This window comes from Ciconia boyciana, chromosome 8 (assembly GCF_034638445.1).
Source record: "Ciconia boyciana chromosome 8, ASM3463844v1, whole genome shotgun sequence".
Lineage (NCBI taxonomy): Eukaryota > Metazoa > Chordata > Aves > Ciconiiformes > Ciconiidae > Ciconia > Ciconia boyciana.
In genome coordinates, this window is record NC_132941.1 from 21,636,456 (window position 1) to 21,662,045 (window position 25,590).

At 38.2% G+C, this 25,590-nt stretch overlaps 1 protein-coding gene across 9 annotated transcripts in view; it reads right to left on the minus strand.

Moving 5' to 3' along the window:
- Positions 1-25,590, minus strand: part of PEAK1 (pseudopodium enriched atypical kinase 1) — a 140,263-nt gene that overhangs the window by 114,485 nt on the left and 188 nt on the right. For 2 of the 9 annotated variants that reach the window (XM_072869291.1, XM_072869289.1), the window contains exon 2: positions 1,915-1,989. The exons of 6 other annotated variants lie outside the window; for them this stretch is intronic. The gene's annotated coding sequence lies outside the window, so the exon portion shown is untranslated. Of the gene's footprint in view, positions 1-1,914; positions 1,990-25,001; positions 25,248-25,590 lie in introns of those variants that run through there. One more of the 9 variants, XM_072869292.1, reaches the window with a different exon arrangement.

Consider the following 25,590-nt stretch of genomic DNA (forward strand, 5'->3'; position numbering starts at 1 on the left):
TCTCTTTAAACAGTATGCAAGCAGCTGAGCCTTTCTGAGCCCATCAGCACATTAACAAAGCATTTCTTAAGGTGCAGATTTACAATCCACGTAAGAAGATAAAAATCTGCACTTTTGGTTGAAGGGACTATGCCTCCACTTCTTTGGCTGTGTGTTCCCAGCTGTAGCTGATGAAAGTGCTTGTGGGTTGTGTAATCAGCTAGATAGATGTGGTTCCTAATCTGGCTGGAAACTAATCCCCCACACAAGGAACTTTCCAGCCAGATGAGGAACTTGATTCAGCTGTTTACATCTGCACAAGTGCTAATACCACCGAGACCCCCCCTTTCTTTGGCAGTACTGCCTAAGATCAGCTTAACACAATCAAGAAACTGAACCCCAGTTAAGTACCTCTGGGATGTTCACTTGTAAACAGCTTCATATTTTTAATATTACTCCACTTCAAGATTATATGTAAGAGGCAACTCTAATTTCCTAGCATGTAATTTCATCTTTCTTGCAAGTTCTCTCTGACCATAGAAACACATTTAGAGAAAACACTCTTCCAAATATTACAATGATCCTTAGGTAAAAACTTGAATTGGGCATGGTATAACAACATATTTTCAACAAATTCTAAGACTTACTCCACTGTACTAATTTCCTATAAATCACATGTCCATATTGGCATTCTAAGAAAATGCAGTTTGTTGCTATGTGTCCTCCTTTAACAACTGCCAACCAAATAAAAGGAGAGTTAGGACTACAAATGCATCTTAAAATCTGCAAATTTTGCAAAAAGTACCAGCTAGTAAAAGGCAGAAAGAACCAAGGTAGTACGCTGCTGAGGAAGACTTGGCAGAGTTCAGTAACCAAATGGCCAGCCAAACAATTCTTACACAGACAGCTCCAGCCTAGCCACAACACTGCTGCCTCGTCCTTGGAAGAGGTGACAAAAAGGCCATGGTGGGATGCCCTGGGTGCGACAGAAGGGGATGGTGGTGGTGGGAACAGACTAGAATGGGGCAATGAGGAACAAAAGGGCAAATGTACTGGAAATTAAGCTCTCTCCTCTACTCACAGAGATAGTTAAAAAACCCCAAACAACAGTTTTCCATGAACTTGTTTTTTGCCCCAAACTGAAAGAAATAAAAACTTATTTTCAAAGAAATTAGATATTCCACAGCATTTTTTAGTTTTGTGCTTATGCCAAGCAATACCACCATGCTAAACAATTCAAAAGGTTCAACAAAATATATTTCAACTCTTTTTGGGGGGGGGGAAAAAAAAAATGTGTAAAGTAGCTCAGAAAAATTAATGCACTTTTGTGAAACATTTTGGTCATAAACCCGACATTTTTCACTGCAAAAATTTCTATCCACCTTTTCCAAACATGAACAAATTGACTTGTATTTCCACCCCAAGTCTTATCTTTCCACCCTAACACTTAAAATTTTCCAATGACCTCAAGCGCTTCCATTTCCCTCTAAGTCCCAAAAAGACAATCAACATCATAAAAGCTCCATCTGAACAGATACCAGATCCATTACTGTATAATCTATTCGATAACTGATCCATAACTATAAAATGTTTATTTACATTTGGCATGTGGATATCAAACAATCAAGTTCATTAGGCAGTTTGGTCCAGGGACACATTTCTTGCAAGAATTACTCCAAGCTTTCACAAGAAGTTGGGATATGTTTTGAATCATCTCAGTTTATTTAGAATATAATCAATCTGCAGAAGAATAATTGTTTAATTTACAGATCACATATTCAATAAATTCTCACAGAATCACCTCATTAATTCCTCCCCCCTCACACAGAGTAAAAGTCACAGGAAAGAGAATGCTCATACTGTTTTAAATTGGTCACTTCAGTTTTGCTTTGTGTCTTTTCATCCTGAATAGATAAATGGAAGTCATTTGCTTACCCTGGCGACAGCTTGTCTCTTGAATACACATTAATAGCTGGCTTTCAGTTTTGAAGATCAGATTTGAGTAATCCTCTGAACAAAATAAAAAAAATCAGCAGCTAGTACCTAAAGAAACTATTTTCTTTTGGGGAGAAATTTTGCACCTTTTTTCTTAGACACTCACAAAAAGGATGTAGTCATTACAAGAGAGAGAGAATTTCAGGTTGGTAATTTTTTATGTGGCTCTGAGTTTGGACTGAGTCAATAGGATAACAAATTCACTAAGTCCATCTCCCATATTAGTTAAGCTGAACTTGTGGGAAAATGGAAAATGACACCTAATTTAGCATCTGGAGGGAGGTGGTAACTAAAGTTATCAGTATATGGATATAGAATAACCCACTTGTATTTTATGCATATGTAACAACCCAAGTAGGAAAGAAAAAGAATTGAAAGTTACCAAAATACAACAACTGCTGCAATGCATTATGTCAACAGATATTTACTGTCATAGCCAAATTTATTTGTTAATATGTAGTGAATATATTTGGCACATCAGAATGAGATTGCTAAATAATCCTGCCAAAATGTTTTTAAGACAAAAGTCCTTCAATAAGAACCTGATGGTAAACAGACAGGCTTTTTATTCTGATTTTCATTAATAATGCAAAACCAGCAGGACCAACCATCAACTGCAACAAATTACAACCTCACTTGTGAAAAATGAACCATTCCAAATACTAGAAAGATGATCAAAATTATCTGAAGGACAATGCAGCCTAGGACGAAGACCCATTTTGAAGACAGGGATTACAGTTTGACAAGTTTCACTTTTGTTTATATACAGTAGAAGAGTACAATCAAGAAGGTTCTTCAACAAGCAGTTTTCTCAGTTTATAAAAATAGTATTTTCTGTTATATTCCTAATTCCATGAAGATGAAACTACTAAAATTTTGAATAGTGGGGAGCATTATTTTAAACCCCCAAAACCTAAACAAAAATGATTTTTCCAGAACTGCAACACCACTTGCAATACACTCAGAAGACAAATTCTGCTCATGTTTTCCAGCATTAAAAAGTACATACTTTTTCTTGCATTAACAACATTTGATTATAAAATAAATTTAGCCTCTGTGCAAAGACAGGAGTGAATGTAATGGCTCCCTTAAGGCACAACTTTGAGGTATGAGGGATATCAACTCAATTTATTTTTCAAATGCTGTAGAGAAGGATGACAGAAAGAACGAGCTTCCAGTTGTCATGCTCCTAATCCGTCTTGTCTATAGATGGCTTCGCTCCAGATTTCTCTAATAAGCTCTATGACAGCACAACCCTTCACTGTCCTTATAATATGCATACTGCAATCTGTGTGGTCTAGCTAGACTAGTTCAGGGAAAGCATTTTGGGTTTTGAATTATTATTTTTTTTAAACCTGGGATAGCAAGAGAAGGTCATTTCATTTAAAGAACCACAGGAATCTCATATTTCAAATATTTTTATTTGTGTGTGAAGATAGACATTTGTGCAGGATGTGGTGGGCAAATCTTGGGTTTGTATATTAGTTTATTTTGGGCAGAGGAAGATTGCTAGTTTCCTACCAGTGTTTTTGCTAGATTGTTTTGCAAAACTGCCTATAGTATTAATTGCCCATTAAAATTTGAAATATTTAACTTGTGGAATTCATGAAGCAGAAATAAGACATGAATGTAATTGGTCAACAGTAAAAATTACCAAAAGGGGAAACAAATCTGTGTTGTTTGGGGGTGGGAGAATAATGAGTAAGTACCACTAGTACATTTAAGTAGAAGAGCTACATTTAGGGAAATAGAGTGCATTTAAGTATATACAGAAGGAGGAGGAAAAACAGGAAGAAGCATGAATAAAGGGCAGAGGAATGAACAGAATGAAGACAAAACCCATACAAAGTGGACCATCTTGGAGAGATCTGATCTATCGTGCTATGAATTCTTTGGCAAAGGACAGATAACATTTAAGACAGTACACAGGACTTAAAATTCAAAGCATGCTGTTTCACTAAGCCCAAGTCCTGAAAATAACCTTATTTTAACCACATCCTAGATTTCGTCACAAATGCTACATTTAGCCTACAAATGTTTCACTGCATTTTTAAACAACAAATTACTGACTATGTCTCCAACTTTTTCTTTTAATTCAAATAAAAGCATCAGAAATGTACACAAATAATCTGAGAGTATGGATAAATAATATTTTCTTTTGTGACAAACTCAACTTGGAATTGTCATCTCCCCACCCAGCTCTTCCAAATCCTGCTGCTATCATCCTGCAGATTTGCTGCTCCCTTGGGTCCACTGACACAAGTTGTGAGAAGCTGTAAAACAGGGTGTTTGCACCCTCTGAATTTATTCCATCCCTACCTCTGACCCCCCCCATACCAGGTACGAAGCCCACAACGTTTCCATGGCCTGCTTTCCAGTTTAGCCCTATGAATCTGTTTTCAGCACAAATGAGGGGGCAAAAATTTGTGATAAGCAGATGGCAATGCCAAGATGGCTAAGGAGATGAAAAAAACCACGTAACGTAACTCATTCTCAGTGATGCTGACAACCTTCTGCATGGCCACAGGTTGAACTGATATGGGTAAACAGTAACTCAGCTCAATAAGCATCACTCATCATCTCATTCCCAGTTTTTCTGGGATCCATTTCTTGACACAGCTATACGAGTGCATGTGCCAGCACAGCATAAAACCAAGAGACGAGGGGCAGGAGGAGTAGGGCTACTCTTTAAGACAGCTTATGCAGTATGTCTGCCAAAACACTAACCAGAGACTGAGGGTGCAGATTCAGGTAGCAATTAAAGGATTACATGGCTAGCAACAACCAGAAACGATAGTGCCATTTCCTTCTCTTCCAGCCCTGGAGCATGTTCTGTTACCTTTGCACATGCTTCAGTCCTATGTTCATCTGACTCACACGAGCTCTTTCAGGGACAAAAAGCAACATAAATCTTTACAAAAGTTACGGTTGAGCAGAATTAACAGCTTGCTGTTGTTGACAGGGATATTGCATAGGTCCCTTCCCCTTACCACATTCCTGGTGTCAGTTCAACTCCCTCCTTTGTGTTGGTTCAGATGTTTATGAGCCCCCTCACTGACTCAGTTTTGAATTGCAAACCTATTGCTAAAACTATCTTTTCTTCACTGGATTAATTTTCTATTGCTTTAGCAAGCTGAATCAAGTTCAGTGGAGGGTCCACAGGTGCTGGTGTCAGGGGAAGAAGCAGAAGCATGCAGCTGGGGAGAGGAAAGAAAACGGAAGGAAGAACTAGGCTATTATTTTTGGATTAATTTAGGTGCTGTTTCATGCTACAGCTGAGAGAAGGAAAGGAAATAAGATCTATAAAGAAAAAGTACTGCTGCAGGGTAATTAAGACCTAGGAGTAAACATGCCAAATGGTGTTTGCCACATGACAACAAACAAATGTGAATCAGAATGTGAATCAGTACTTGAGCAGAGGAAGGGATGTTTTCTCCACTATTCAGGAAGCACTTCAATTGTTTGGAAAAGGTGTGAGTCATTAACTCCCGCATGTATAAGTGAGACATCCAAAGCTATAAATACCTGACATACTTCAAGGGCTCTTTGGAATGGAAGAATAGAAATCTGTATGTACTTTTTCAAAATTACAGAAGCATGAAGCCATGCATCATTTCACAGATTTTGATTTGTTGTGTTTAGGCTCTTCTGAATTGCATTATCCAAGCATGACGAGCTATAACCTTGAAAGGACCCGCGTTCTTGCTTCTGATGCTTTGGATAGCTAAACAGCTATTTGGGGTAAAAGATGAGAGGTGCACAGGACTTGACGGTATGCTATTTTAATGCAACATTTTTGTATGTCTGAATTTGTAGCTCATCATAACCATTAAATGAAATTACCTTTCTGATGGCAACCAAGAATCTCATTGGCAACAGTTGCATGTCATAAGAACAATCCTCCTCCTCCTCCTCCTCATTCTCTTTGATTTCATGTCTGCTTGTAGCAGCTCAGCATCAAGACAGTAAGAAAGTTTTACTGCGATCTTGCAACATCGATTTTTATGGTAACTGTAGGATTCTTTGGACTATAATACACTCAAGCTCTTCTTAATCTGTTTATAACTGCGAACATAATTTATTGCTTTTAAACACAGGTTAAAAGGCTGGTTGGACTTCAGAGAGGGTTTTCATTCTCAGGTGAAAACCACCACAGCATTACAGAACACCAGTGCATTATCAAGCACCATGAAGGGCTTGGTTCCTAATCTAGACATAGCCAGTCTGGCTGCTTGAAGCCAAATATTACTATACTAATTGAAGTATAGATCCTGTTCCTTCAGATATGCAGCTTTGACATTTTTCCCTATGAAAGTCATCAAGTTGAGACAGTATTAAACTCCTACACAATCTTTCTAGAGAAAAGTGTGTTTTCTCCACATGATGTTTTCTTCAAAATGATTCTTGCAATGCCTTCTACCTTGGACAAAAGAGATTCCAAAAAATACTGATGGACTATACATGACCATGCTACAGGCACCTTCCAGAAGGGTATCATAAAATGCCCCCAAGAGTTCAGGTTAACCCAGGTTCAGGGAGTAAATACGCATTACTCCGCTGTGACAAACTCCTGGGAAAACTGACTGCACAACAGGAAGAGGGTAAAACAGGACTTAAGAGCTTGGATGTACATGCAACTCATTCATTTACTCCAACCCCAAATCGCAGAATAGGAATACACAAGAGGGACACAAAAAATATGCTTGGCTTTGTGTAAGCACATGGAAAGTATGATTTTACAGTATCATAAATATTTAATTACACTTTTATATCACTAGTGATATCCTTTCTTAATTCAAACACTTTAAAAAATTCCTATTAAAAAACCTCTTTAGTACTATATTTCAATTTTCCTTAATTTAATAAACAGACTTATGAAAGAAATACTTTTATGAAGAACCTATTTCCCCTATTTAAGTTATTTTGTCTTCACAGAGATGGATCAGGTATCATTACAAGCCAAGGCTATACAAAGTGATCTGTAAAACCTTTCACTCCTTTGATGAAGAGTTTTTTGGAATATAAACCTGACTGCCCAGACTATTGTTGCATTTGAAACAGCGCAGTCTGCATTTAAATAGTGCTACATCACACACAATTTCGTTACTGTTGGGAAACCAGTAGAATATAAGGTGATATCCCTTCCTTTGCTAGTAAGTTCCAAGTTTTGTTAAATTCTGTCACCCAGTGCAGGCTTTCAGCTGTTGCACACTTCATATTACAATCTTTTCAGAAAGTGAGCGACCTTCTATACATTCAATAAAAAATGAGGCTGTTTTAAAAACCTAGAAGTCTGAAACAAATATTCACATTTATTGGTTTGGAGCAAGTAAATCAAGAAACACTGATGAGCTCATCATGAAAAGTTTCTGCATGCCAGAGCCGCCCAGACTGCAATGTGATAACACAGAGAACCTCACAACTACAGCTGGATTATCCTATTGATATATTTGTACATAGTCACCAGGGTAATGCTAACAATGTGTAATAAAAGACATTTAAAGAACAATTAGCTTGTACCGTGCCATTTATGAATCTTATCTCTCCTATCATCCCAGGAAGCAGAAGCAAACTGCTACTGTACTGAGACCTGATGCAGTTACCTTTGTGTAAGCGTCTGAAGGACAGTAAGGCTTAATTATCTGTTGCTGTTAAGTCATGAGCTCAATCTGCAGCACATTTCATACAGTGGTTCTCTGACATGGCAGCAATAAGAAAAACATTAGTTTGTCTCACTTTCAAGAAGTCTAAGGTAGTGGTAGGGCTTTTCAGACTGGAATCACAAATCACTTAACACTGTGCAATTTAAAAAGAATCTAGAGGATGCAGGTTTTCCACAGCAGGGCCCCCGTCAGGCTGCTGAGCCAGCTAGCAATCTTCCATGATCTCCTTGAACACACATTCTTGGATCAAAATGCACAAAGTGGAAAAAACTAAATCTGCAATGAAACAGACATACATGTATAAACCCATCTAAATGTTTAAGAGAAATATCTCTTAAAAAGTCTCACTCAAATGATGGCAACATACTAAAGTAATTCTTCTCAAAACAGACAACTGTAGAAACCTACCACGGAAGTACATTTCTGGGTTTATGCAGTAGAGGTACACTGTCAAACAGAGGAGGCAGTTGCTGTTCACTCAGCCTAACAACTTTTGTCTTGAAGTGGGTTGATAGATTTTCCTACTGCATCCACATATTGTTTTCTCACATTACCACTCATCTGAAGAATGGAAAAAAATACATCATTCGGGAGTGGGCTGAAGGTATCAGTCAAGAAGTAAAAACTTGCTCTTGTCAGATGGAGTGATTTATCAAGCTACTGTCTCTCAGTGCAAGCTCATTTCAGTGTAAAGTAAAGCAAGTTAGGTTTAAGATGTTTAAATCCCTAACAGTGATGCAAGTTAATCTGCTTCACTCTGTACTGAAATTAACTAAGAGGTATTGCAGCTCCAATCCGCATCTTGGCTGCAGGGGCAGTAACCTGTAGTTGAGGTATGACTGACAAGTAAGGCACAATAACCCCTTCATGGGTTCCAACTTGATCTAGAAAGAATTTATCAGTCTGCACCAACAGTGAGCAGAAGCGAGAGTTGAAGGAATGTGGCTGGCAGGTGTAAGAACTTCATAAATATCTGAATCAAAAAGAAAAGTCTAAAGGTATTAAATATTCTGGAAAAAATCTTTATTAACCAATTTATTTTTTTTTTAGTAAATGGCCTCATTTTTAGAAATAGTAGCAGTAATGAGACATACACAATGGTCAGCAATAGTCATCCACAGGAAAGATTTTGGGAACATATCAGCGTTCCAGGTTCTCAGCTTTGCCCCATCCCATTTTCTCTTTGATGTCAGTAAGTTACTCATTTTATTAGTTCAAGCTTTATCTTTTGATCAAACTTTTGTAATATATAATTTGGAAATTAGTTTCTTAGAGGGACAAGAGCTGTCAGATAGCAACTCATATCAGATCAACCCCAAGAAAGTGGTAACAGCTTAGGACAAGTCAGAGCCAAAGGTGCAATTTCAGAGCATATGTGCAAATTATTATTTTCTAAAAACCACAGTGTTGACATTACAAGGGAAGAAAAGAGAGGAAAGATCGTATCTTCTGAGCCCTAGATCAAATTACTTCATAATTTACCCACTAAACCTATCCCCTGGTTCCCACAAGAGACAGCAATCTGAGACAGAACAAGCTTGTGGATTTTAGAGCATCAAGGGAAAAAAAGGGAACAAACTACAATGTTGCAACTAAATCTCCAGAGGATGTAGAAGCATTCAGAGATATTTAAAATAACAAAGTAATTTTATGGAATTTTTCAGATACAAAATAGGGGGTCAACTTGAAATTATCCACAATCTATGTGCAAGATATACAAACTAGGAGCACAGAACTATATAGTGTCTGCAATTTCCTACGGTTTCTCTCAGCGAACTTTTTTCAAAGTAATTGTCAAAGATATTAGATTCCAGTATTTCGAAGATGGTATCTGGTAGTTCTTAATTTATCCTAGCCTCTCGTCTTTGAAGCAATTCTGTTTCTGCCTCAGTGCCTAATTTCCATTTTACACATCCTATAATTGTGTTTGTCCTTTTCTCCTTTAAAGTTGACTTCTAAAACATTCCCATCATTAACGCATCTACAAAGAACAAACAATTTGCTCCCTTTCTGGGTCCTTTGGTTAAGAGATGATTATTAAAGTTATAATTATTTTTCCTTACATATTTTAGAAAGTTGGAAATTGCTTTAAATTGCTCTTTTACAAGAAGTTGTGGGCTTGGACATTTCTTTCTTCTGGAAGGGATGTATGCTTTGCAGAGGTTTCAGATCCTTAACCTGTAAACTAACTTATTGGATGAGTTACTGTTCACTTCGTCTTCTATCAAGTCCTGGCTATTTTTGATCATATTTAAATTCTTACAGTTTCCCTTTGCATATTTAGAAACTACTCCTCTCAGCCCAGAGATCTTATGCAGGGTTTCTAGAATTCCTTACTAAGATTTTAAAACATTTTACTTCAGCCCATCTACCTTCTCTCTCCTTTCTTCAGTATACAGTGTTCTCTTCTTATTTTCTTAATGGGTTATGCACAATCTTTTTCTTCTTAGGGTATGGACATGCTAACACTTTTAAAGCTGTAAAACTAAAAGCTGGCAAGTCCTCACCAAGATGAAAAAAAAATGTGAAAAGTAACTCACAACATTGAGCTATGCCTATTTCATGATACAGACTCTTTTCTATATACGAAAGTATAAATAGTGTCCACAGCTGTGCAATTTATCCTTAGCCATTAAATGTCTCCACCATCTTACAATTTCTAAAAGTTTCTGCATTGCCTACAAATGAGCTGCATTAATATAAACAGCACATGAACAGCCAGAGAGCCTATAAAACAAAAGCCCTAAGTACAGAACTTAACTAAACTTAAAAGTGTCATCTTCAGATTTAAAAAATAAGAGCTCATAACTATTTCACAGTTGATCAATTTGCCAAGAACACTTTCCAGTGTTTTGATCACACAATCTTGAATTCCTGGTTCATGCTCCTTGAGGAAAACCGAGAGCTTGTCTGAAAATCATACAGCCAACCATCTCCTCTGTACTCTGACTCATCAGCGTGCTTACGTACTGGAGAGACTTTGCATCCTGCTGAAAGTTCGAGAATTGTCTAGTTTGACCAAAACACCCAACACCCTCCTGATAGGAGAGATGATGAAATAACCTGGAAAGACATGACAGATTAAAACAAAGGATCAGTCTAACAGCTAGGCACAGTAACACAAATAAACATGGGTTCATTGTCTCTAGTCCTAAATAAACAAATTCATCATATAGCCTATTATAAAAACCAACACACTTCACTTACAGTACTTTGCAGAGGAATAAGCAAGACTAAAATAAGCTGTACATTGTATCTTATCTCCATTTTAAGAATGAGCAAGTTTCTTAACCTCTTTGTCTCAGTTTCCAAGGCTACAAGTGAGGCATGACAAAGGCAGGAAGAAAAACCAGATATTTTTTGGCTCCTAGGTTCCCCCCCCCTCCCTTTTTGCTGTTCAGGCATCTTATTTTCCTAAACTGTAGGCTTTAGTTATTTAAGCATACATATTATTCTATGTGCAGCCTGTTTTTTTGGTGATTCTAATCAGCTTTCCTTTTTGCAAATCTGGCCAACTGGTGATTAAATTTGATCGCTTCTTGCTTATATGCACTTGGAAATAATCAAGGAAACAATACTCTGACCAGTACTAGCTAGGGAAAGGACACATTCGTATAAAATAAAGTTAAACCAAACTATTTTTAAAGGTATGCAAATGATGTGAGAGAAGACAGGAAACCACATTTAAAGTGTAAATCAAACCCATTGTTTTGTACAATTTCGGGAAAAGCTTTGAAAAATGGCTTTTTCTACTTTCCTCCCCTAGAATTTCTTTGTTCACTACAAAAGGAAAAACAAAGCAACAGGAAAATGAAGTGATGTCCCTCCTCCGCAGAGAAGTAATGAAGCCTCCTCCCCCTTCCAAAGGGGATCACAGTTTGCCAGCTTTGGCAGCCACTGTAGTATTTAAAATAGAAATGAATCCCAAAATGTGATTTGGCAAACCACCACTGAAATATTCAGTAAGTCTGTTTTCCTTCTTTTCCACTTCCTTTCTACCATTCTAATAATATCTAGAGAAGCTTTCAAACACCTCAAAGATTAAACGCATGCGTTGCTAACATCTAGGCAAAGAGCCCCATGAACTTTAACACACATGCAACATATGAATCAGACAGACCTATCTTTGTAAGGAGAGTGCTCCTTGTATGGCCAGTTCCAAGACTGCTGTGACACTTCAAACAGCTGCTCTTATTCTTACATACAGCTTGAGTTTTAAGGGAGGCACCCTACATGCCTCCTAGACCTGAAAGCATCAGTTGATTCCTCCCACTTGATTTGTCATCAGCAAAAGCCAACACTATCAAATTTTGTAACTGGTTCCATCAATTTTTCAGCACACATAGGCAGGCCTAAGATTTCCACAAAACATTAAGTTTTCACCTACGATAAGGTGAATCCTACAATCCAGAACACATGATATTTTATAGATATTTTCGAGAGAGCATGCAATGCTGTGTTGAAAGAAAACACAAGGGCAAAAGTTGGTAGATGAATCAGAAAGATATGAAACCTTCACAGGGATATCCAAATACACTGCCAGACTGAAGCATGCTAGCTGGAGCCAGTATGCGAGAAACTCCTCCCAAAACAATTGTTTTTGAAAAAGATATTAAATATGAAACACAACTTGGCACAGGGTGGGAACCAATAAGCCCGTTATCACAGATGTTTGAAGCAAGAAGAGAAAACACATTTTACCAACGTAGGTAAGAAACTAGATGTGAGGAAAACACCACAGTTCAGCTTTAAACAAATGTTTTCAACAGGAAGAGCAGATCATGTGGCAGGTATAACAGCTATTTCATTGGACTTAAATCTTTAAAACCACTGACTTCTCACTAACTAGGAAGCGTTGTATATAAATTAATCCATCTTATGCATTTACATAATAAAAGCAGTGAAGTATTTCCGAATCCACAAAATGTTAGTTTAAACATGCAACTAGCCAGCAGACTGCTTCGTATAGTAGTTTCAATTTTTAAGGTGGGCAAAATGTCTTCAACATATTTATGCAATATAACAACATTACCAAAACATTCCTGTTCAGTATGTTGCAACATACCTCCAGAAAACTTCAGGACCCAAATTTTATCATTCAAAGAGTAGAGAAACTTTCAAAGCGTTTTTAACCAACATTGTCTTCTGTATGTTTTAAGTTTTAGATTTTTTTATAATCCAGTCCTGAGGCCTGACAGTCATTTCTACTTCACCATCAATGAAACTGTTCAAAGGCAGCATCAGGAAGACTCAAAGATCGATTTCACAGATCATTGGTCCAGGCAGTGTTTGCAAACTGCTGACCCAAAACCATGGAGAATTGCTAGGGCCTTGTGGATCAGAGGGAGACTTAGAGCTTGGGAGACAATTTAAATTGATTTGAAACCTGAGGTTAGCCTGTCAGTTTTTCCCTAAAAAAAAACCAAACAACTTTTAAAAGAGTTCATTCTAAATGAGTCATGTTAGCCCACACAAGCAAATCAGCACATTGTTCTGGTTTCCCCTCCCTCAAAATGCATCGTGTTTCTCTCAGTACAACACTACTGCACAAATAATTCAGGACTTGCCAAAAGCTGCTACCAAGCTCTAATTACAGCAGTCCTATTCTGTATATTCTTAAATCAAACAAAAACTAAATCAGCCTGCTAAAAAACAGCCAGTATTTCAAAATCTCCAATGCAGATTAAGAAATAAATCTCTGCAATAAAGTATTAGTCAGATCAGCCTGCTTCAGAACCTCAGTGCAGAAATAGCCTCACTTCCTTGCTGCAAGACTGTGGTGCATGTATGAAAACTGCTATGCAAAAGAAATGACAAAAAGCATCAATTAATTTCACCAAGTTATTTTAATGCAGATCATTGCTACAAAATGTTTCAGACAACGGTACTTCCACTTTGCCTTTTTGGCTGCTGTTTCCAACTGATTCAGCTCCACGAGTGAGAATGTTTGCACTGTCAAAGTTTTTGTCATAGTCAGCATTCTGTTGAGAACACGATACCCTATGTTAGATTTCAGTATATTTTACAGAAGAGTTAAAAAAAATATTATGGGTGCATGTCATTCTGCCAGTCATTCTCATCTTATCAAGCTTTAGTCATGACCTGACAACACCAAAAGACTTGAATGCATTTTACTGTTTTGCAGACAGCCTGTTTGATCCCTTGTCACAAATGATGGAAAAAGTGATCTTGAAGTCAATGATTAAACTTGTAAAAATGAGGCTTCCTTACTTAAAAAGTATTTACTCAGTCTCTGACTTGGGACTTTAAAGGCAGGATCTTCCATGCCCTAAAAATGGCAAAAACCTATTTACTCTAGGTGCTCTTCTCCCATCTTAAAACTGAAATTTCTGATTAAAACAATCTGAAAACTGAGCAACAAACTAAGCATCATCCTAGTTTCAAAGTTTTTCCTGTTGCCGAACAATACAGAAATTAACTCCAAAGATTACTCCCAAGTCACATGCTAACTTTAAGTATTCAGCCATGAGAAAAGCAAACACCCACCAGCAGGTTTGACTGCAAGCTTCTGATACGCAGTGTAGCTCTTCCAACTCACAGAAATATTTAACTAGCAAAACCTACAGTTGCTCTGAACAGAGCATAACACATGACCCGGCATGTGCTTTGACAGCAAGTTATAAAGAAAGATGACAATACAACAGAGTTACAAAACCAGAATGTAACAGTGCCAGGATAAGCCTCTAGAAATACACTTTGTGATATAAAGCCATAAATCTTTACCATTTGAACTAGAGACTTAAACCTCTTAGAAGCAGTAGCCTAACTCAATCTAACTTCTGAGGTCAAAAGACATACCCATACTGTATTATGACAACTAAATAAATATTTACCATAGCTGTTTTCAAAAGGCTGGGTTAGCAAAGTGAGTAAGACTATGATAGTGTTCTGGGTCCTCTTTTAAGCTCTGGAGTAATTGACTTCAGGCAAGCTTTTAGTTCTCTTATTTGTTAAATCAGTGAATTATGGAGTTTTGGGTTGTGATTGGAGATGATTGAAAAAGCCATTTCACTCTACAGCCTATCTGCTTCCAATGCACAGACAGGTGGGATGCTCATTAAATGTTTCCTTAACCAGCACTTTAAAGGAAAAAAAATTAGCAAACCAAAGTCAGACCAAATTTCTGGAAAGAGATGGGAATTTTAGTGACACTCCCCAGACAGTAAAACGCTAGGTTGATATGCTGCTATGAGGAGTTTTTAAATCACCATTACCTTCTACTACACTACGCAGATAAAAATTGACTCTTCCTGAAATATGAATATAACTGCAGATTTAACACTACTTCCTAAAATAGCATTAATAGCCACTTCAACACAAATATGTCTGTAAGATACACATACACATCCAGATAAATTTGACCTCAGCCATACAGTTCTCAGTATGAAGAGAATAAAAAATGTCTCCTCTTTGAAAGAAAGTTTGCAGAATATATTTCTTCCCAATAACACTAAAAAGTTGATTTTGAGATAGAAATCTTTTCTTAACCTGTGGATTTCAGAGCAACATAGTGTAGAATGATCACGCCTGTCCAAAATCTTCATGGCCAAAGTTATTCACAATCACACAGTCCTCTTCAACTATCAACAGAAATTATATACCTTAACTTTCACAAATACTAAAATGGATCTGTTAATAACTGTTTTCTATAAAACTATAAATATATCAATACATGTAAGATATTAATTAGCAGAAGTTGGTGCATGGAAGTCCCAGAACTGACTAGTTTGCAGAGCCAAACAACAAAATAAAGCACAGCTCCTAAAATTGTTTCTTCAGTTCAATGACTTCCCCCCCCCTCTCCCCCCCCCCCCCCAAAGGCATACTCTCTTTTCTAAGTCATCACCTTTTTGCCAGATTCCAAAGTAGGGCCTTCAGCCCCAAGTTTGCTTTGTCCACTAGCCTCTACCTATGAAGCAAAAGAAGAAATAAAGCAGAGAAAATGAGTAATTTGAACGAAGTTCCCAAAACTAACAGCTTCCACAGTTTGTGCCAGTATTTTCTCAGGAAGTTATAATTCTATACAGAGCAAATTCCAATGATTTTGAATTCTAAAAAGTACTAAAGAAAATAGTTTCTACTCAAAGGACTGCACATTTAAGCCTCCCATATGAACTGTGGGGGACTACAGGTCTTACAGACCTAGAAGACAGGAAAATCTCTCAGGTTTTGCAGGGCTAAAAGCAGCAAATACTTTACTAAAACCAAAATAAAAACCTGAGGTCACACTTAAAACTTCAAAAACATAAATGTTATGTAATAAAAAGCACAAAGCTCAAGAGAGTTGCTCATCTGAAAAATATGCAAAAAAACCTTTCAAAAAGACACATTTATTCCAACACATCTTAAAGAGGCAGAAGAGATTATGTTCCCTTATTTTCACACTGTGTATAGCTTTTCCAAAAGGAAATGCTTATCACAGATTCTAGCATACCCTGTAAAACAGTGCAGGCACATTAGGGTTGCACCAATTAGCAAAGCAGCATTTAAAAAGATAGTTATCTTAATAATGAGAAGTCTTCACTTTTCTCTCTCATGGAAAAAATAAAGAAAGCAGACTTATATTTCAATACATTTTTTCCCTTATACTAAAGGCTAGATTTCTGATTTTTCAGGTACCGCTCAATTAATTTCAAGAATCATATCCCTTTTGTTCTCTGCATATTTTCTGTTCTTAAATGACACTGTCATGTATACCCAAGGATCTCAAAGTGATGAGTTAATGTGATGTATAGAGTGTGTTCCTTATCAGCCTGAGAAAGGTGCCTTATGAAGATATGATTGTCCATTCTCCTTGTACTTTTTAAGCTCTCAGAATTCAAATTGAGGTTTAGTTCATCTCTCAAACTAATGATCAGAGTTTCTTTCTTGTGGTGTGACAGCTCTCCCTTCTAAAATAGATCATGAAACCACTACCAAGAAAAAACCAAGCATGTTCAAGAAAAGCTGTTACAGGTACAGATTGATGACTGCAAATGCACCTACGAGACAGCAAGTCCCATACTGATTAGTCCTTGAAGAATACAGGAGTTGCCCAGGCTTTTAACTGTCCACTGGAAATAATTTTTCAGAACTCTTAAGATTGTGCAGGCAGGGCAAATATTTTACTGTGCATCATCCAATGAATATACATATACCTAATACACATTTATCTTCCCTGAACAACAATTACCCCTGAAACTTCTGGGAGAGCACATGGGAAAGAAACCTTGAACCATGTGGCAAAATCAACTAAGTTAAAAGTAGCTGGGATCTACAGATTTAAAATACTTAGGTTGCAGACATTTTGTAAACTGGCAGGAAAAAGCCAAATAAAAATTACAAGAAACCCTCTATTGCCTCATGTTCACAAAAAGGAAAGAAATAAATTTTTTAAATGATAATCAAAACTGTTCCCATATCACCTGAAATACAAGTTTGAATGGACAAGCATCTTGCTCATTACAAGCAAGAGAAATCCAAGAAGCCATATCCATCTGCTGGAGAGAGACTGACTGATACAAAACTGTGCTGATGAATGCTCCTCTGTAATGCATACACTAAAAACATCACAATACTATGATTTTTGGAAAAGCAGAGCATACATTTGTTTAGAAACTGTTACTGATTTTCAATTATTTCATTTGTTCAATATTTTTTTTTTTATCCACAGCTCAGCTATTTGCATCCAGCACAATCACTGCAACTATAAACAAATACTGGCTTCTTATTTTTCCAGTATATTTTCAACCTTTTTTTTGTGATTGTTATTTGATGGAAAAAGTAAACCAACTCTTTTAGCCAGCACAATATAAAAAAATGTCAGTGTGTTATCCATACAATGCAATTTCAGCTGAATTTATAACCCCCCCTCAGTAAGCAGTGCTTGCCACTGAAGACAACATTATTCATTATATGGATTCATATTTCCTTCTGCATTCTATAGATTTCATTTTATTTGGATGTTTAACAACTTTTATATGAAGGCACCCAAAGTCAGCCTTCTATGTAGACAGACCGTGACTTAATATGCAAAGAATTGCAGGTACTCAACTCTAGGGGATAAATCCAATTATGTAACATTTGAAATCTTAAGAAATTTAATTCCCACTAATATTTAAATGCTGTTGCTTTGGTATTTCATCTGTTTACTGTTATTTCCCATATGAATTATTAGTGTATGCATGAACCTTCTATTAAGTGCCCTCGCAGTTTCGTAGGAATGTTTTAGAAAATACTACTACACAGCCTTTTCCATAACCTCCTCTGTTAGGGGTTGAGCAGAATCCCCTGATAACCCGTGCTGGTTATCTTCTTCAACATGTTTCTATACAACACTGTTTCTTGGTCTACAAATTTGGCTTCAAAAGGTCTCTCCATTGCTATCTCCATTGTTCAGGAATAGCTCTGTTGATTTACACTGATAAACAAAAGATAACATACAACCATAAGCAACGAAGTCAATCTGCAAAGGACAGCGTAGGAAAAAAGCCTGCAATGTTATCACCGTTATGCACTACAAAGAAAAATTACAGGCTTGTAAAAAAAAAAAGGGGGGGGTGAGAACTGGGCTTTTTTTTAAACACACCACTTCGTGCTATTTACAATATTATGCAATCTAGTACAATTTGCAATACTGTATTTAAAGAATGTATTTACTGAATACCATACTGATGCAAAACAATCAAACACTTCCCACATTCCAACAAGCAGAAAAACAGAGATAATTACACAGAACACAGGAGAACTCACCATTACTAAAGCTCCAGTGCAGCTGAGGAATCTCAGTCTAACCACTTCGCAATCTCACCTTAAACCTGCAAAGCTGTCGCAGGAGGTTTTTCATGGCAACTGTTACTAACAGTATCTCTCTATCAACTGCTAAAAACAGGTACTTTATATACCAGAGTGCAACATTGCTTCTGATGTACCAGTTTCTGAACAACTCTCCTAAAAGAGCCATCCTTGGAAGAGATTCGCTCCCACTCTAAGAAGAGAAGTCGGTTAACTTGTAAGGGAACCATGAACCAGCACCCTACCTGCCAACAGGTTCCCGGAACAAGATGCCAATTACGATACTGCAGCCAGAACCAATACAGATTACAGAGCAAACGAAATGTACTTCAAGCTCTGCTTGTACTGACATTTTCGCTAACAGGAATACTGCCTTTGCTGTACAAGAAATACTTACTAGGCAAAATTCATAAGCACAAAGCACTTCAAGCTTCAGCAACCTTTGTCCTAACATGCCTTCGTTTTCTGCGCTTCCCAAGCAATCTTTTCTAGCCAGAGATAGTGACCTTTAAATACGAGTCTGCCTCATTTTAAGAAGACCTGCCATAATATTTTTTACATTTTGCTGTTACAATTGAAAGATACATTACTGACAGCTTCATTAGCAGGAGCACAGGTTTGAGATTTTCTTGCTAATAATCTGATATTGCAGCCCTTTAAACAACCACATTTTGAAAAACCCCACATTATGAAAACACAATTTTACAGATATAAAGCTCTATAATAGTCAGCATTTATGCCTTGGATGTATATTTAACACAAAGTTCGGCAAGTTGTTCCACTGACTACAACAGCAGATCAAAGCATATGTAACTGATCATATTGAGAGTTTTCATGTGCCCCACATTCTTTACTATGCTTTGCATCTTTACTATGAGCTATCTTCCTGCTTCTAAAAACTGAGAACGTCTACAGTTTACAGTACAAAAGTCATTAAATAAACTGTCTTCTCCAAGGATCATTCCAAGCAGTAAGAGTCACACTCCTTAACCATATAGTTACAGACTTAAAGCCTGAGACTGGAGAATATTGTGCAACCTGTTTTTAAGCAAAACTACCCAATCTAGATGAGGGAGGCAGAGAAAGACAATTAGGAAGGCTTAAAGCAAATGGAAAAACAATTACACAATATGACTTACTCCTCCATGGAAAACTCCTATACTAATATTTATTCTCTCTGAGCTTGTATATATTTGCATTAAACTTCAAAGTTTATTAAAGCAACTTTGATGTAATTCTGAGCCTTTACAGAGAGAATCAGTGATTTTGATGGGGTTCCAACCAGGCTCAGGGGTTACTCTGCAGAAGACAGTTAGGGGCTGATACAAGGTACAGAGAAAGGCAAAACTTGCCTCAGAAACAAAAGTGCTAGAAGACCAATAGTAACACAAGGACAGTTTCAACTCAAGAGCTATAGGATTTTTAAGTGTCTCTGTTACTGTCAGACATGCATGTTTTTTAATTTACTGGCCAATCTGAGGGGGTGATTATAATATTTTTCCTTTTTTAAAATTGTTCTTCCTCTTGCCACATTAAAAAAGCCCACAGAAAGGACACCAACAAGTATAAAAGCAAAACAATGATACTCACTAAGAGGCTATTTGGCAGCTGAGACAACAGCAAGAGCATCTGTGATATGTACAGAGACTTACAGTAAGAGGGAATATACATGTAGTGAATGCAGAAGGATGTCTGTATTTGTTCATAGCGTACATTTCAATGTCTTTTAAATGTGTATGAAGGTTATTCTGACAGGAAGAGCCTCAGAGCTGGAAGACTGGATATAAATATATACATGCAGAATTTACACTTTTTGTATTATATGCTGTCTTCCTTCTTTGGTGAGCTTTGTAGAGAGGCCTGTATAAATACAGGCACCTATCCAAGAAAGAACATTTTAGGATTGAGATTGGCACTTATTCAATGGTTTTACAAAAACATTTAAGGTCAAACTGCAAATGTATCACTAAATAGTTTCTTATAGAACCTCTATCAAATAATATAATCATGCAAATCTGCTTAAACACCAATAAGGTTCCACTTGGCAAATTATGTGCTAGTAGCAATGTTTTCTGAACTAGCACTAACTTTATGAAGTCAGTGATCTTACTTTTTACCACCACACTGAACTCGTGTCTCAGATAAGATGTTACTAAAACAAGTATTGCTAGAAGCCTACAATGTTTAGCCTGGCACGGGTTTTATCCATTTGTTTACTGTGATTTCAAAAACTTCACAAAGGATGTCTCCTGCAGTCAACAGTGACTGCATTAAGATGGTTAAGCATTTTTCAGCATTTATGTTTAAGTGTATGTAAGGTTTTTAAACTGAAATATTACTCTTAAGTAAAATGTGGGATAAAGCCTACAAATGGGAAGATTTAAAAATGTCTTTCCCAGGTAACATTTATAATTTTTTGCACTTTAAAAGGATAAAAATATTCCCCACCCCTACCCCCCCATGGTGAGCATTTCATGTGGAAATTAAACATCCCCTGCTCTAAAAGCTGGCAACTAAGAAAAAGACTCCTAAGCAGGAAAAATCATTAATTCTGAAGGCATCTTGAGGTACAGATAGCAAATGAATGCTGTTAAACACTTTTTACACCCCATATTTACACATCTTTGAAGTGTAAACATAACTATTTGGTGATCAAAGTGCAGATGTTCAATAAACATAATTGTAATCTTTGTTACTGCTACTATAATTCATGCAAAACCACCTCAGTTAAGGCCAGGCCCATACATGACAGGCATGAGTAGCGAGCCTGCAAAGGGATCTACTATTTGGAGATTTTTCCAAGTACTTACACAAAAAGTCAGGATTAAAATTTTCCCCAAAATCAAACACTTTAAAAAAAATCAGTAACAGATTGATTACAAAATAGTTCTCCAAGTGGTGCACTTTAAAACTCATTTTGCACTCATCCTGCACAGTAATATGTGATTACAGGGAGGAGAGAAATGGTGAAGTAGGCTCCAGAGGGGTTCTGAAATTCTGTTGTCCTTGGTGTCATCTGAACAGACAAACCCAAAAACATTTGCAGTAAAGCTGTTTTGTTACTCAGTGTTTGAAAAGCTAACATGGTAACTTTTGTAATAGTCGATAGAGTCCCATAAGAAACTCAATTTAAAGAATGTGACCTCAGAGCTAATCCACTGTGTAGTTTTCCTCTATCCACCATCAACAATCAGGCAATCTCAAATCCACTCAGTCCACTTAAAGGGATATGGGAAAAGAAATTGCTCTAGTGACTCAGACCCTTATCTATATTAGGAAAAAGGAAGACTGAAAATTTCTTGCATGGTTGATAATTTCTGCTTATGATTTGAAAAACCCCAAAGGAAACACACAGCCTATGATACTAAACCACAATTTATTGAAATTGCAGCTCAAATATCAGACAACTAATTAGAACTGTTACCAAGTAAAAACAAGTGATTTATCCTTGTCACTAACACTCCAGAAATACTAAAGCGCTCTCATTCTTCTCAGTGTATACTGTTTACTTGTTCTACTTCACCCTGCTTTAAAATAGTGAAAGTCTTCTTCCAGTTTGCAGTCTGTATTTTTCCACTCTAAATTTAAAACTGTATGGTAATGGAAATTCTACATTATTGTGCCGATACACATGAAACAATTGAAGTATATCAGTCTCAGGCCAATGTAAACCCCATTGCAATGCTTAGTCCTTAAACAGTCATCATGTGTGGGAGCACAGAAGGGTGGGAGAACTGGTAATACCAATAAAAACTCTACAGAAAATGTCTCTGTATCATTCTATCACAGGTAATGCAATCACAGAAAGTGGCACCATGTAACAGCAACCCTTTCTGGTACTAGGATGGAGAGAAGCCTCTTTCCCTTGGCTGTGGACTGGGGCCACGCATCTCCTCCTCCAAAATCCATGTTACTTTACATACATATAGAGTGGATTTTGCATCACTGGTGATTTTTGGCTGCCACTAACAGGTAGTAAACACTACATATGGCTTGAAAATAACTTGACATTATTGCTTTGAACTTTGCTTCAACTAATAAACCAAAACACATTTTATAGATTATGATTTTTGTATCATTAGTAGGTTAAAAACATCTGGAGTTATCACATATTAATAGCAGACAGATAAGAAAGTTTTATTTTCAGTTTCCCCCGTCAGGTGTTTTCTTTACTATCTCTTTTCACATCACATGTACTCACAATGTCCACATTACCAGTGCTTTTCACAAGTGCAACGCTATCTCCTCATTATACCCACGTCATTTGCATTTCGATATTCTGCCCATACCCGAATGTCAGCTATGACACACTGACTACACGGGAGGGAGCAGCTCAGCAGGATTCCTCGGGAGCAGCAGCAGCACAGGAAGTGGGAACAGTGTGGAAGCTGGCAGGAGACAGACCTCATCTCTGATCCGTACCTAGAAATCCCCAATTTAGACTTTTTTGTATGTCTTTTCAAGGGCTGTGGAAAAGAGGGTCTAACAGCCATACATACAAAAAAAGAGAAAGGACTATTGAGTTAACACCACCTGAAATCCAATCTCATCAGAAAGCAACTAGAACAAGAAAAGCAGTGACAAGGAGTAAAGCTGCAGATCCCTTCAGAGGAAAGGGGAAAGAAAACACGGGCAACTAGCAGGGATGGGAGGGTCTAATTCTAAACTGGGATGAGGGGCAGCTCTAGGAAAAAGGGAAACCTAAGAGCAAAGACTAAGCAGGAAACAGGAAAAGGAAAGTAGAGACATAGGAGTATAAATTCACCAACAAGGTAGGGAAAACATGTTACAACTTGTTAACTTACAGTAAGCTTTGCATATACATATTTTTCCTAGCACGATACAGAAGGTTAGCAGTGATTACCAATGTCTGTGACCCTAATCAACAACTTACAATAGTTATCTTAATATTTTACTATCCTGTTTAGGCAAGAAAACATTTAGGAGCCATTTAGCCAAACGGCATCCCCCTCTTACTTTGCTTTAAATGCCTGATTCCAACCGATTCCTTTATTTGGAAAGTAAATATAAAAGAATAAATATTTTGGTAAATATGGTTGCAAGTAGGTATTCTAAAGAGCTGAAAAGTCAGAAACACAAATTACCTAATAAGCTGAAATGGTATTTTGCCTCTTCACTCTCACTGAAGCAACTGTAAGACTTACTGATACATAGGGAATGCTGTTGTTTCAAAATAACCGTATATTAATTTACATGGATAATGTATGTTCTAGAAAAGAAGGAAATGCAAACATTGCGTCTATGAGCGAAGCTTGCTCTCTTATCAATTGCTTGTTTCCACACACGTGCAGCTGGGTGAAAGTGCCTGCTGGCTCCTCACTCTACAGCTGGTACCTCCTGCCCAGGCTCAGGAATCACACCCTACCTGCCACTGCTGTTCGGGAGAGGAAGAGGTATTCGAGCCAAACAGAACAATCCAAGAAAGTAATTTCGGAAGTCTGTGAATTAAGTTATCTACGTGAGATATCTTAACAATAAGGTAAATCCATCATGAAATTAATACATAAGATTAATCATGGAAAGTTGCTAACGGAAAAATTGGTAATTCACTTCTTGCATACTTCTACATTTTAGAGAACAAAATGAGGTTTTCTTGAAAACACACTGGAGCAGCAGCTCTGCCAGGAAGATGTTTCATCTGGATAAGTCATCTTAGCTACTTTACAGACAAAACCTTTTAAGCCAGTGTAAAACTAGATTAAGAGCTCTAACTAGTCAAAATGACCAAATAAAATATCCACAAGTACTTCCTGCTCTGCTACACCACTGGAATCAAACTGTCTAGATGAGATTGTAAGTCAAACAAAAGTCACATTGAATTAAACGCATCTAATTTGTAACAAAGGTAGTTGTTCAGCTAGCAATTTTATACAAGTTTAAGTAAACTTTCTAACTATAGAACCTAATTATTGGAATTCCATAAAGTGTTGGCTCCTAAAATAACTGTGAGTTCTTTCCTTCCTGCCCATATATCTTGCGTATTATTTTTTCCCCAAATATCTAAGAATTAAGTGCTTTAGCAGACACTGGACAGCCTTTAAGCCACAATGAGTAAGGGGAAAAACTCTGGAGCCCCTTATGAAGTGATTAAAGAATGAAAATCAAGCTCTACCAAATAAAACACCGAAGACCTAAAGTAAACAGAAATGATGTTCTCTGAGAAGGAACCCCTATTAAATTCGAGGTCAGAGATCCACCGGGCAACGCTCCTCCTCGTGCTCACCTAGGAGCAGCCTGGCCATTCTGTGTTATAGACATCAGCTGCCTGATGAGTACCTATCCACTGCAATGTATTTACATCGTTTCACTTGCTGTCCCAACGCAAATCCCAGTCTTTTCAGTCTAGTCTCAACTTCACCCACAATAAAAAGAGGCAAACAGACCGACCCACCTAAAAGTCCAAAGTAACCTTCAAAAGGAAGCACCGAAAGCCTGAAAGGAGGACGGAACGTAGCTACACACGTATACGCTAATACGTAAAGCCTTTTATGCCAGGAATACACAGTAATAACAGAGCCCCAATAGGGACCGCATCCACCTGGCACCTACAGCGGCTTTATCGTCGTGAAATTCCTAGAAGGTGTCAGCTCCAAAGCCGCCCAGCGCTCCCCGGCAGGCTCAGGCACAATATATTTAGCGCAGGATCACGTCGCAAAACTTCCAGCCGAGGTGTAGGCAGAAGAAAGCGCCCTTTGCCGCCGCGGGCCCCGGGGGCTGTCGGCGGCGAGCCGGGCGGCCCAGCACCGCGGCTGGGGGCGAGGACGCCGCACGGCCCCGCGGGGGCCCCGGGGCGGCTGCCGGCGCCAGCCGGACCCCCCGGGCGCAGTAACGACCAGCACCGCCCACTGGGGCTGCGGCAGGCTGGGGCGGAGGGGCGGGGAGGGCGCCGGCGGGACCCCCTCAGGAGGAGCGGGCAGGCGGCGGCTGCACCCGGCCGCTCCCCTCACGCCCCGCCGAGCCGCGCCGGGGCCCCTTCTCACTCCCCCCGCTCGGGGCCTCGCTGAGGAAACCCGAGCCAGCGGCGCGGGCAGGGCACGAGCCGGCGCGAGGCCACCGCCGCCACCGCCTCCCAGCCTCCCCTCGCAGCGAGAGGGGCCGCCACCCCCCTCCCGCCCCGGACTCGGACCGGCCCCCTCAC